Source organism: Solanum verrucosum, unplaced genomic scaffold, assembly GCF_900185275.1.
Source record: "Solanum verrucosum unplaced genomic scaffold, falcon-dt-bn FXZP01000051.1, whole genome shotgun sequence".
NCBI classification, from domain to species: Eukaryota; Viridiplantae; Streptophyta; class Magnoliopsida; order Solanales; family Solanaceae; genus Solanum; species Solanum verrucosum.
In genome coordinates, this window is record NW_026020110.1 from 787,905 (window position 1) to 800,921 (window position 13,017).

Here is a 13,017-nt window from a genome sequence, read left to right on the forward strand (position 1 = left end):
TGGAGAGAAGCCAAATTGGCGATGGATTTGGACCTTCGGCGACACAAACTTGGATCGCCTAAAGTCACAGAACTCTGAGGTTGAAGAGGCAAGGCAAGACGGTGAAGAAATGCGACACTTGGTGCATCACCGACCTGGTTGTCGATGCTTGACTAACACCGCCGATCAGTCCACAAGTTGCAAATTCTAAAGAATATAAATGTAAAATTTCAAAATATTAGGGAGAGTCCAGAGGTTAGAGAATTCCGAAGTGTTTTGAGAGTTTCACCTTGAGTTCTTGATTCCAAAGAGTATTTTTAGAGCTTTTAAGTAGAAATTTCAAGTGGGTTTTGAATTTGAGTCGACTTGAAGCATTGTAAAGACTTAGAAATCATTACCCAGTTCATGGACAACATAATTGATAATCGCTTCTTCTTTTTTATGTAGTGTGGCTAAAACCCCAATTCTTAGGGTGTGATCATGTGATTATTTGTTCTAATTAGCTTATGGGTATTGTTGTTTACTAGTTTAAATGTTGTTTTAAAGTGGTTTTGATTGGTAGTTGTGTATTAACTCATGAATTGTAGTTGCAAATGCAATTCTAGCTTAGTGTTCTGGGCTTGCTTGAAAAAGAGGTTCTAAAGCTAAGGTTATCGATTGATGATTGTACCAATTGGGTTGTTATGAGTTCAGCTCGAGAGAGTGAATCTTAATTAGATCCTACCTATCTAGCTCGAGAGAGTAGATAAATTAAGGTTTTGGGTTGTTTAAATTGTTAAGCTTATCGAGGTTTGAGAGAACTCGCTTGAATCGTAATAGTTGTTCGAGAATAGCTATATCTATAGTCTAGCCTACCCACTGAGGTTCAGCAATTGTTAGTAAATTACAATTACCCATATAGCAAAATTAGACTATAATCGATCATATCCCCGAGAATTCCTCTCTACTTATCTACTCCTAGGTTTTCTTAATTGTGGTTGTTGATAATTAACACTTTTAAAAGTCATATCTGACATTCATTGTCAAACCATTAATTTACTTTGCTTGGTTTCGATAATGTCTACCTCTATAATCAATTATAACACAACATTTACTTCTTAATTGAATTCTATATAGTACCGCTCCCCGTGGGTTCGACCCCAACTCTTTGTTGGGTTTTATACTAGATTACGATCGCCTACACCTAGTAATGGATGAGGTGTAGTTGAGCGTTTATCAAAAATAGCACCGCTGCCGGGGAGTGGTGTTATAGAATTCTCTTGTTGAAGTTTGTTTGTGATCTTATCGTGTTATAGTTGAACTTATTTACTTTTTTCTTGTTGTTTGTTGCCTTTGATCAGGTGACAAAATGAGTGTCAACGGAAGCAACGCCAGCCAATTGGGCCAACATAACTACATCGATAACTTGAACAATGTGAATGAAGTACATTTGGGTGGTGTAGGTACTATCTGGTTGCCTCATGTCGAGGGAAATGTGGTGTTCCACATGACAAGCACAATTTTGCAACTCTTGCAAATGAAAGGGTTATTTGGAGGCTTGGCTCATGAGGACACCCATGACCATATTTGGAATTTTGTGGCCCCTTTTTCGTTCAAGAACATCTCCCAAAAGTCTGTTCGACTATGATTGTTCCCTTTTTAACTGATGGGGGAGGCAACCAAGTGGTTAGCCGACCTACCAAGGGACCCCATTACAACTTGGGATGAACTTACTGAGGCGTTCTACATAAGGTTTTTTCCTTCTTCGAGGATGATGTCATTGAGAGATAACATCCAAGGTTTCAAATGCTTGGATGGTGAGCCAATCCACGAGACTTGGCTACGGCTACAAAAATATCTACTCCAATGTCTGACTCACAAACTCCCAAACAACGTCTTGTTACAACATTTTTATCAGAGTCTAGACTCGGTGAAGAAAGGTGTGGCTGATCAACTTGTCCGTGGAGGTATCATCCAGCAGCCTTTTGAAATTGCATCTACTTTGCTTGATGGAATGACCAAAATCAATCAGGCTTGGTACATAAGAGAGGATCAAGTGTCTAATTTAACCTTTAAGATTAGAAAGGAAAAAATTGAAAATGACCAAGAATGAGATCAAAACATGACCAAATGATGACCCAAATGGACTTGTTGTCAAAACATGTCATGAGTAATGGTCCAGAAGCTGTGAATGTTGTTGATTCTAACGGGGTGAATCCCGATGATGCAAACTTTGAGGCTCTATATAATGAAGAAGTGAGTTTCCTTGCAAATCAAGGTGGTGGTTTCCATCCGAATTATCCAAGGCCGGGCGGGAATCAAGGCTGGAATAGAGAGCGTGATATCGGTTCGAGAGACCGTGATAGAGAATAGCGTGAGCGTGGAACTAATTGGAAGGAGAGATATGGGGACAAGGAGAGATATGTACCTCTTTATGAGCATCAAAATTCTAAAGAGCAAAAGGTTGACCCAAAAAGTTTTGCACTGAAGATATGCTTTCACGCATTCTCAACAAAGTGGAAGGGTCGGACAAGGTGCTAAAAGAAATGAAAGATGACGTCTCCACTCTAAATAAGACTGTTACTTCTCATTCGGTGTCCATTAAGTAGTTGAAAACACAAATGGGTCAAATCTCGACACATTTGAACCCAAGGCGAAAAGGGGACTACCGAGTGACACCATGGTTAATCCCAAGAATGAATCTTGAATGGGAATCTTTGTTGCACCACGACATTAAATAAGGCGCTTCTTGGGAAGCAACCCACAGTAGTTATGCGAGCCAATGGTCCAGTAGGCGAGCCCGACTTGGACCGCCGTTTGAACCATATTGCTTGCTAGAGGTTCTGTAAAACTTGTCAGACAAAAGTGCTACTCGGCACATCACCGAGTGGATCAGTGACGTAAGTTATTGTCACCAACTAGCGCACGAACTTAAGAGTCAAAAAGGCCAAACCTTTTTAAATTCAAAATTCTCCCTCATTTCATACTTTTCGACTTCCAAACTTTCACAACCGCATATTTTCTTACTCTCGTACTAGTTTACTTCATTTTTGTGTGGGATTGATAACTCGGGGAGGATTTTTGGATTCAGTGCTAGCCTAGCTTTTCAAATTCTCTGCATCTAAGGTTGGTTTTTCGAACCCCGTCCTTACATTTTAGTGAAATCAATTGTATGATCATTTTTGTGGTTGTTCTCTACGCATAATTTTGATTTGTTCAATGTGGCGTTAATGTTTGCCCGTATTTAATTTAAATTGATTAATTTACCTTAAATCGTGAAATCTCGTGTTTAGCTTGATAAATTTTGTGGGTCGTGTTGAATTTGTGTTGGGTCTAGTAGGGGTGAAGTTTGAGTAGTCCTAAATTGTGTCGATTGTCAAATTTTTCCCAATGATAGAGTGGTAGACATCATTCTTAAGGGCAAAAGACGCCGATTGGCCAATTTTGGCCAAATCAGGGGAAGTCTGAGTACCCAGTGGGCATGGGTAGTATGTGTTTGAGTTTAATTGCATAGAATAATATTTTAATTTTGTTTTCATGGGAAATGGGTTAGATTTTCAAGTTTGGGGTAAAAATCTGGCATGTTGGACCATTCAGCGAGCTGGGTCGAGCTTGCCGAATGGTTCGGAGGTTTGCCCAAAGACCCCTCGATCGCCTTTTAATTCTCCATGTTTGAGGTCTAATTTCTGCCACTTTCGGCGATACACCTGAGCTCATCGAGTTCACTCGGCGACTAACCAAATTCCCTTCTCATCACCCTTTTGCACCCCAAATTCCTGAAATTGTTCTGTAACTTTCAGTAATTCATCGAATGGCCTTGGACTTCTCCTACATGTCCTTATTTTTTAATGATTTTATTTTGGAACTTTTGTCGAGCTCGACATGGCTCGCCGAATGGGTTCAGTGACTCACTGATCGGTTCAGCGAGTCTTCCTGCACTGTTTTATAATGTTGTAGTTTCTTGTAGTCCATCTAACGTATATGGTTTTGTCTTGCAGAAATAGCTAGACCAAAGGTTGCCGACTAATGAGTCCACGATTTGGACTCATTTAGGGCTTTATTTGGATTGATTTTGTGTCCTCAAATGCTTGTTTTGTGCCAATAACTGATATAAAACCCTTGATTTCCAGGTGTTTGGATCGAAGAACAAAGCATGGACAATAACTTACGAAAAGGAATTAAGTGAGCTGAAAGAATGAAGAAATGAAGGCCTGGTGATCGCCGAGTCCCTTTGGCGAGTCATCGAATGACCATTACCTCGCCTAAAGTTCCAGAGTGCCAAGCCCTAAAGGAGAAAGTCATTTTGGCGATACAAAGAAGCAGTCGGCGTGTTGCCGAGTGGATTCGCGATGCAGTGTTGGATCACCCAAAGTTACAGAACTTAAAGATGATGAAGGCTAAAGTAGAAAGGCGATAAACTTGGCCAAAGGGCGGATCAGCGAGTTGATCGGCGATCCTGACTGACTGCGTCGAATGGTCTTTCTCAGTATATTTTTGGCGACTATAAATACATTTTCAAACATTAATCTTAGGACCTTCTATCATAATCATAGAATCAAATTTTAGAATTTAAGTTTTGACCTTTGAGTATTGAGACAAAAACCTTTCCTTAGCTTTGAAGAATTAAAGTTTTCCATTTTTGAGAAATTGGAAGTGGGTCTTTGAGAGTATTCAACTTAGACCTTTGTAAAGATGAAATTAATCTTACCATGTTGATGGAAACACAATTTGGTAATGATTTCTATCTTTTTATGATGTCTAGTTAAAATCCCAATTCTTGGGGTGTGATTATGTAATTATGGGTTGATTTTGCTTGTGGGTATTGCCAATTGTTAGTTTAAATGTTGTTTAGAAGTGATTTCATTCAGTAATTGTGGTTTAATTTAAAGGGTTGTAGTTGCAAATGCAATTCTACCTTAGTGTTTTTTGCTTGCTCGAGAAAGAGGTTTCAAAACCAAGATTATTGAATTGATGGTCTGTGGGTATTGGGTTGTCATGGGTTCAGCTCGAAAAAGTGAATCCTAAACCATTTTCCACACATTCAGCTCGAGAGAGTGGATGGCTTAGCGTACGCTGTTCCTATTTGCTGCTTGTTGGTGTTCGAGAGAAATCAACTTGATTTAGGGTAAATTGTTCTAGAGAAATTTTATCCCCACAAAAGTCTAGCTTATTCACTAATATAGAGCTATTTACTAACAACTGCAATTACCCATTTGTCTACCTTAGCATATGATCCAATCACATCCCAAGAACCCGTCTCAATACTTGTTAATTCGTGTTATTTGTTGTTGTTGTAGCTGATAATTACAACCAACCCCCCCTTTTATTTAACACTTATGTCATCCGCTAATTTGAATTATGCTTTTATTCTTAAGCACCTACTCCTATGATTGACTTGAACATATTCGTACTTTGTTATTGAATGTTATACATGTACCACTCCCTGTGGGATTCAACCCCAACTCATTTAGTTGGGTTATTATACTGACTAGCGATCGTTGACACTTTGAATTGGATAAAGTGTCCTTCATACGTGAAATCAAAATGGTGTCGCTGCCGGGGAGTGGTATTTGTTAAGATTCTTTAGTTAAGTTGGATTTTGTTCTTGCTAGTCATAGTTGAACTTACTTAAGTTTTGTTTTATTTTGCTTGTTTGTGGTTTGAAACAGATAGTATGAGTGAACGGAAGCAATGGTACACAAGTAGGCCACCAGGATGACATCAAAAACCTCAACGATGTCAACGAGCCTAATGCTAACGACCCTCATATTATAGGTGGAATTGGTGTCATTCGCTTGCCTTCGACCGAGGGGAATGCGGTGTTCCATATCAATTGAAGGGGTTGCTCGGTGGTTTGGCTCATGAGGATCCCCATGAGCATATTAGAAAATTTTTGGATGTTTGCGGACCGTTCTCTTTCAAGAACATATCCCAAGAGTCGGTCTGATTGAGGTTGTTCCTGTTCTCTTTGATGGGAGAAGCATGTAAGTGGTGGGTTGAATTGTAACATGAATCAATCACTTCGTGGGAAGAGCTGGTCATTACATTTCAAGTGCGATTTTTTCCTCCTTCGAAGATGATGACTCTTCAGGACAGCATTCAGATTTTCAAGCGTCTGGAGGGCAAGCCAATTCATGAAACTTGGCTACGATTCAAGAAATTGGTGCTCCAATGCCTAACTCATGGATTGCCTCACAACGTGTTACTGCAGTATTTTTACCGAAGTCTTGATTGGGTAAATAAGGGTGTTGCTGACCAACTTTCTCTAGGAGGTGTGATACATCAACCTTATGTGATAGCAGCTCAACTCTTGGATGGCATGACCACAATCAATCGGGCTTGGTACACCCGCGAAGATCAGGTCTCCCCTCTCACGTTTAAATTGACCAAGGAGCAGATGGAGAAAGACCAAGAGAGAGACCAGAACATAGCCAAGATCATGACACAACTTGGCATTTTGTCCAAAAATGTCAAGGGAGCTGGTGTTCAAAGTGTCAATGTCGTGGCTATCGGGTGTGTTAATCCTGATGAGGCCAAGTTTGAGGCTTTGTACAATGAAGAGATGAATTTCCTAACCAACCAAGGTGGTGGTTATCGTTCAAACTACCCAAGGAAGGGTGGTAACAAGGGTTGGAATAGGGATGAAGGTTGGAAGGATCGTGATCGAAAGTAGAGGGATCGAAATCTCAATTGGTAGGATGGGGAGAAGGATAGGTATGTGCCTCCCAACGAGCGTCAAAAAACCAAAGGATTCGAAAGGTGGTCGGTCGGAGGATATGCTTTCTCGTATCCTCAACAAAGTTGATGGGTCGGACAAGATTTTGAAAGAAATGAAAGAATATGTGTCGACCCTCAGCCAAACGGTTATCTCCCACTCAGTATCGATCAAATAGTTGGAGACCAAAATGAGTCATATCTCGTCTCATTTAAACCCGAGAAAGCAAGGGGGTTGCCTAGTGATACTATGGCCAACCCCAAGAATGAGGTTTGAGTATAGACTTGCGTCGTGCCGCGACGTTAACTAAGGCGCTGCTTGAAAGGTTACCCAAGTTTTTTTATTTTTAAGTTTGAAATAATAGTGTGTTGATTGTACAGGTCAAAGTGTGGAAGGTGTTCGAAAAGGGTAGATAGGCGAGTAAAGGTCCAGTCAACTACTCACCGAAGAGGTCGGCGAGCTGACTTGGACCGTCGTTGGACTCAAGACATTTTTAAATTGGAGTTTGTAAAACTCGGTGAGCCCAGGAGCTGATTGGCGAATCGCCGAGAGGGTCGGCGATCACGACTTTTTCCGTCGTTTGGACACCCACAATAACTGGAGGTCCTACAAAACTCGGCGAGGTAAGTGCCCACTTGGCGTGTCGTCGAGTAGGTCGGCGAGCAAAACTTATCTCACCAAATGGGCGAGAACTGGACGATTTATAGAGGTCAAGGGTTTAAACTTCCAAACTCTTTCACTTTCCCTCACTTTTGAACTTTCCAAACTCACGCCATCACAATATTTTTCATATTTCTTGCATTTTTATCAAATTTTAGTCATCGGATTTGTGTTCGGAGTTGGATTTCTTTGCCGTCTAACATTTCAAAATATCTATTCGGCTTCTAAGGTCGATTTTCCGAACCCCGAATCTTTCTTTAGCGATTTTGACTCATTTGCAATTGATTTTGTCCTAGTGTTATGTGTTGGGCATCTCTGATCGTAATTGTATATATGTGTGCCGATTTTAATTTGAATATCATGCCTGTAATGCTTATATTGTTGAATTCCGAAGTTTTTCGTGCTTTAAAATTGATTAAAATGGCGGGGTTGTGCTTGTTTGTTGTTGGGTCTAGTTGGGTGAAGTCTAAGTAACCCGCATTTGTGCCAAATGACGTAATTTGCCCAATGATGGAGCTGTTGACGTCATTTTTAAGGGCAAAAGTCATCAAATGGCCAAATTTGGCCAAACTAGAATAAGTCTGAGTATCCCGGGGGCATGGGTGTAATGGGTCTTAGCTTAATTGTAAGAGTGCATGTTTTGATTTCGTTTTTTAGGGCTGCGGGGTTGAATTTGGGAAGTTGGGTTGAAAGTAGGCACATTGGGTCGTTTGGCGAGCTGGGTCGAGCTCACTGAACCACTCGGTGATTTGTTGAAGTTCCCTTTATCGCCTTTAATTTCATGCTAAATTGTGAGTTAGGTTCTGTAACTTTTGGCGAGAAGCCTGAGTTCACCGAGTGCGCTCGGCGACTCGCCGAAAGTCTTTCTTCATAGCCCTTTTTCTACGCCACTAATCCCTAAAATACACTGTAACTTTTGGCAGGCTAGTCCTTGCTCACCGAATGTTTTTGGCGATTCACTGAAAAGGCCTCCCCATCGCTGACATGCCATTTCTCTGAGAAAATTTTAAGTCAATCCTTTCGGTGAGCCCGATCTGGCTCGCCAAAGAGATTCGGCGACTCGCCAACAAGTTCGGCAAGTTTGTCTGCAACTACTTTTCTGTGCTTTTTCTTGAATTATCTCTAACTCTTTTTTATGCATTTGCAAATATGGCTAGACCTAAGTAGCTGGTAGAGACATGCCTCCCCGTAAGAGGGCCAAAAGGATAAAAATAAATGAGGATGCCGCAGCATCCAGGGCCAAGGCCACCAAAATTCCCAAAACTAGTGGGAAAGGAGAGGGCAAAGGGAAAGCACTTGTGTCAGCAGAGGCCAGCTCCGACAGTGACGGTATCTACGCTGCTTACCTCACCACTTCTAAGAGTGAGGGTGAGAACCAAGAGCATCAGGCTATAACTTCTGAGCCTGAGGAGGATGAGTCACTAGCAGCACAGAGGGAAGAGTTGTGATCCAAAAGGATGAATGATCCGTCTAGGATCAAGACTCCCCAGGCTACCTCTACTACTCCTTCTACTTCAGCACAAGCCGTGTTCCTAGCACCACCGGTACAGGGTCCTCCTCTCAAGTCTATGAATAGATTGAAAATTGAGGGGTTAAGGACAATCATTGAAGAAAAGAGTTTATCCACTGATGGGGTTATTGACAGGTACCCAGAGATAATGAGTTGCCTAAAGTCACATAACTTCCAACTCTTCACCAAGCCCCATGGCCCTTACATTCCTAATTGGGTCTGGGAGTTCTACACTGCTTATGGAGCCTTTGTACCACAGAGAAAGAAGCAGGCAGCTATATTCAAGCCGATTGACTATATAGGTTTTCGAGGAAAGAAGGTAAAGTGTGATAGTGAGGCTATTAATGTTGTCCTGGAATGTCCTGATAATATTGATGACGATTGCCAACACATGATCCGGACAACTACATTAGAAAATATGAAGAGGTGATTGGCCCCTCACATATCAGACGGTACCCCCAAATGGCTTGAGGTTGGACCACCAATCGAGAAGAAAGATCTAAACATAGCTGGAAGGTTCTGGTTTGGCTTCATCAACAGTACCATTATGCCATCCCAGAACGAATCGATTCTCTGTCATGCCAAAGTAGCCTATCTGAGTTAAATCTTTGATGGGAGATGAATAAATTTGGGGATGATTATGGCACAAGAGATGGTCATGAGGGCCAAGCAGCGCCACACTTCCCTCCCATTTCAGTGTTGATCACCGAGCTTTGCAGACGAGCTCGGGTTCCTAGAGATGAGAAGAAGGATGTGGAGTGATTCCCACATCCTCTACCGACATCCAGAGGATTGAGGCAGAGTATTTCAAAGATGACGCGGAGAAGAAAAAGGCAGCCCCGGTGGACTCTTCCCCGGTTGTGAATATAGACACATTACCGGTAGAGACACCTTTGGCTACTCCGGCTCCTGGCCTTCAGGCACATCCAATGTTGTTCCCTCTGATACCCCTAGTTCCTCCGCTACTACATTGCCTCCCAGATATGCTTCTGTTGTTTCCCGGCCCCCGCTCACTCAGGCTGCATTAATCCTGATGGGGCAGCTAGCACATTCTGCCAACCATCTACTGCCAGACTTGAGGCCTTCATTCTGGGCATGATTCATACAGCCCATGTTGATGTTGTGACACCATTGAGTGCTACCATTGATGCCCTTGCCGCTAGGATAGCGGTATGTGAGCGTAGAGCCACCGAAGAGGTGACGGCTCTAAAAGCCGCTATTGTTGTGCTGAGGATAGATATGGACCAGCTGAAGTCCACCGACATATCCATGATTTCCAGGACGATGGAGATCCCATATGTGCTAGTTGAGCCAGCTATGCTTCCGACTACCACTGGAGATGATGTTAGAGTTGAAGAGGCAGCTGATCATGATTCCGAGGCAGAGACGGTTGAGGAGATGCTTGGGGTAGCTGAAGAGGTTTCTTACGAAGGCCTTACAGAGACTGACAAGGCTATGATCGATGCAGCTGCGCAGACTTCTTTGAAAGATACGCCTTTGGCTGACCCTTGTGGAGCTGGTATTGCTTCTGAGTTGACTCCAGGCACTGATGCCCCGACAGATGGAGCAACTGTATAGACAGGATCACTCATTACCTCCCTCTTTGTCATATTTTTTATTGATTTTTTAGATATTTTCTTGCATTTGAGGACAAATAGCTTTTGTTTTGTGGTGGGGTGAGGCCCACCTTGTGTGACTATTGTTCTGTTCATATATTGGGTTTTTGTGCCACCTCTTGATTGTGTTTGAATGTGGTTGTTCTCTTGCAAATTTAAGTATCAGTCTTGATCAATACTGGTGACTGGAATAGTGCACATAATCGAACAAAAATGAATGTGCGGCTACGATGAGGCCAAATGAAGTTGCATAGGCAATATGTGAACTTTTTGCATCTCGTTGTGACTAGCCAATTATCAAATTGAGTCTCTTGTGATGAACATTGCACACTAGCGAGAGTGTGGAGTCTTGTTTGACATTTGTGTCAATGCCTTGTGTGTGATGAGCTTACCCTGAACCATATGTGATGACACCTAGAATTTGCCCCGTTGGTCCGGTTGACTAAGTGATGCAATCTCTTGATATGATCTTAGGCAACTTTAAAGAGTAAAACAATTTGACATTATACCTCTTTTGTGGCCTATCTTGTGAGTGTGTGAAATTCGCTTGAACACCTTTTGAGCCTTAATTCTTTCCTTGGAAGAAACTTGATGAAATTGTGACCTTTCTTTATCCATTACCCATAATCCTCATGATTTGTGGTTTGCTTGAATAGTCAACTTAGGTCAAAAGACTAAGTTGGGGGTATGGTGAAAAGAGAAGGTAAATCAAGAAATGCAAAGAAGTCCCCTTTGACCTATGACTTTGAAAAAAATGGAACCCCTCCATACAAAAAAGGAGAGAAAAAGAAAAGAAGAATGAAAAAGTTATGGAATAAAGTTGTAAAAATGCAAAAAGAAATGGGGTGTCCAACAGTCCATGGAAAGTGAATAATGGGGTGACTTTTGAGCATGAATGAAAATGATGAAGAAAAGGGAAGAAAAGTGTTGTCACACCACATTTCACGAGGATAGCAGCCACTGAGCCTAAATGACCATATATTTACACCCCGCCCCATTACAAGCCTTGAAAAGACCTTTGTGATCTTGAGTGAGCTGAAACAATTGTTGATTGGAAAATAAGGGCAAACCTATAGGTGAAGTTCATGTGTTCATCTTTGTGAGTGTGAGAGTTGTATTTGATTCCAAAACTATAAATTGTTGAACCATTGTGTGTGAATATGGAATCATTCTTTGTGTGAGGGCATTTGAGTACCTTTGTTGAGCTTGAACTTGCATTTGAAGCAAGTATTGTGAACTTGAGAATCTTTGATAATGGTAAGTCACAACTTAAATCTATGAGTTCACAACTTAAATCTATGAGTGCACAATTGATCCTTGCATGAGTAAGTTGAGTCTTTTTGTGTGCATTCATGATTGAGTCTTGTGTAGCATTGTTTGAGACATCCTTTTTGAACTGCTGAACTTGAGTTTTACTTAAGGACAAGCAAAAGTTTAAGTTGGGGGTGTTGATGAGTCCACGATTTGGACTCATTTAGGGTTTATTTGGATAGATTTTGTGTCCTCAAATGTTTGTTCTGTGCCAATAACTAATATAAAACCCTTGATTTCTAGGTGTTTGGATCGAAGAACAAAGCATGGACACTAACTTGCAAAAATGAACGAAGCAAGCTGAAAGAACGAAGAAATGAAGGCATGGTGATCGTCGAGTCCCTTTGGCGAGTCACCGAATGACCATTACCTCGCCTAAAGTTCCAGAGTGCCAAGCTCTGAAGGAGAAAGTCAATTTGGTGATAGAAGGAGCAGTCGGCGTGTCGCCGAGTGGTTCCACGATGCAGTGTTGGATCACCCAAAGTTACAGAATGTGAAGATGCTGAAGGCTAAAGCAGAAAGGCGATGAACTTGGCCAAAGGAGGATCGCAGAGTTGATCGGCAATTTTGACTTACTGCGCCGAATGGTCCTTCGCAACATATTTTTGGCGACTTCAAACATTAATCTTAGGACCTTTTATCATAATCTTAGAATCAATTTTTAGAATTTGAGTTTTGAACTCTGAGTATTGAGACAAAAACTTTTCCTTAGCTTTGAAGAATTGAAGTTTTCCAATTTTTAGAAATTGGAAGTAGATCTTTGAGATTATTCAACTTGGACCTTTGTAAAGACGAAATTAATCTTACCCAGTTGATGGAAACACAATTTGGTAACTATTTCTATCTTTTTATGATGTCTAGCTAAAACCTCAATTCTTGGGGTGTGATTATGTGATTATGGGTTGATTTAGCTTGTGGGTATTGCTAATTATTAGTTTAAATGATGTTTAGAAGTGATTTCATTCAGTAATTGTGGTTAATTTAAAGGGTTGTAGTTGCAAATGCAATTCTACCTTAGTGTTTTTGGCTTGCTCGAGAGAGAGGTTTCAAAACCAAGATTACTGAATTGATGGTCTGTTGGTATTGGCGTGTCATGGGTTCAGCTCGAGAGAGTGAATCCTAAACCCTTTTCCACACATTCAACTCGAGAGAGTGAATGGACTAAAGCGTAGGTTGTTCTTATTTGTTACTTGTTGGTGTTTGAGAGAAACCAACTTGATTCAGGGTAAATTGTTCGAGATAAAGTT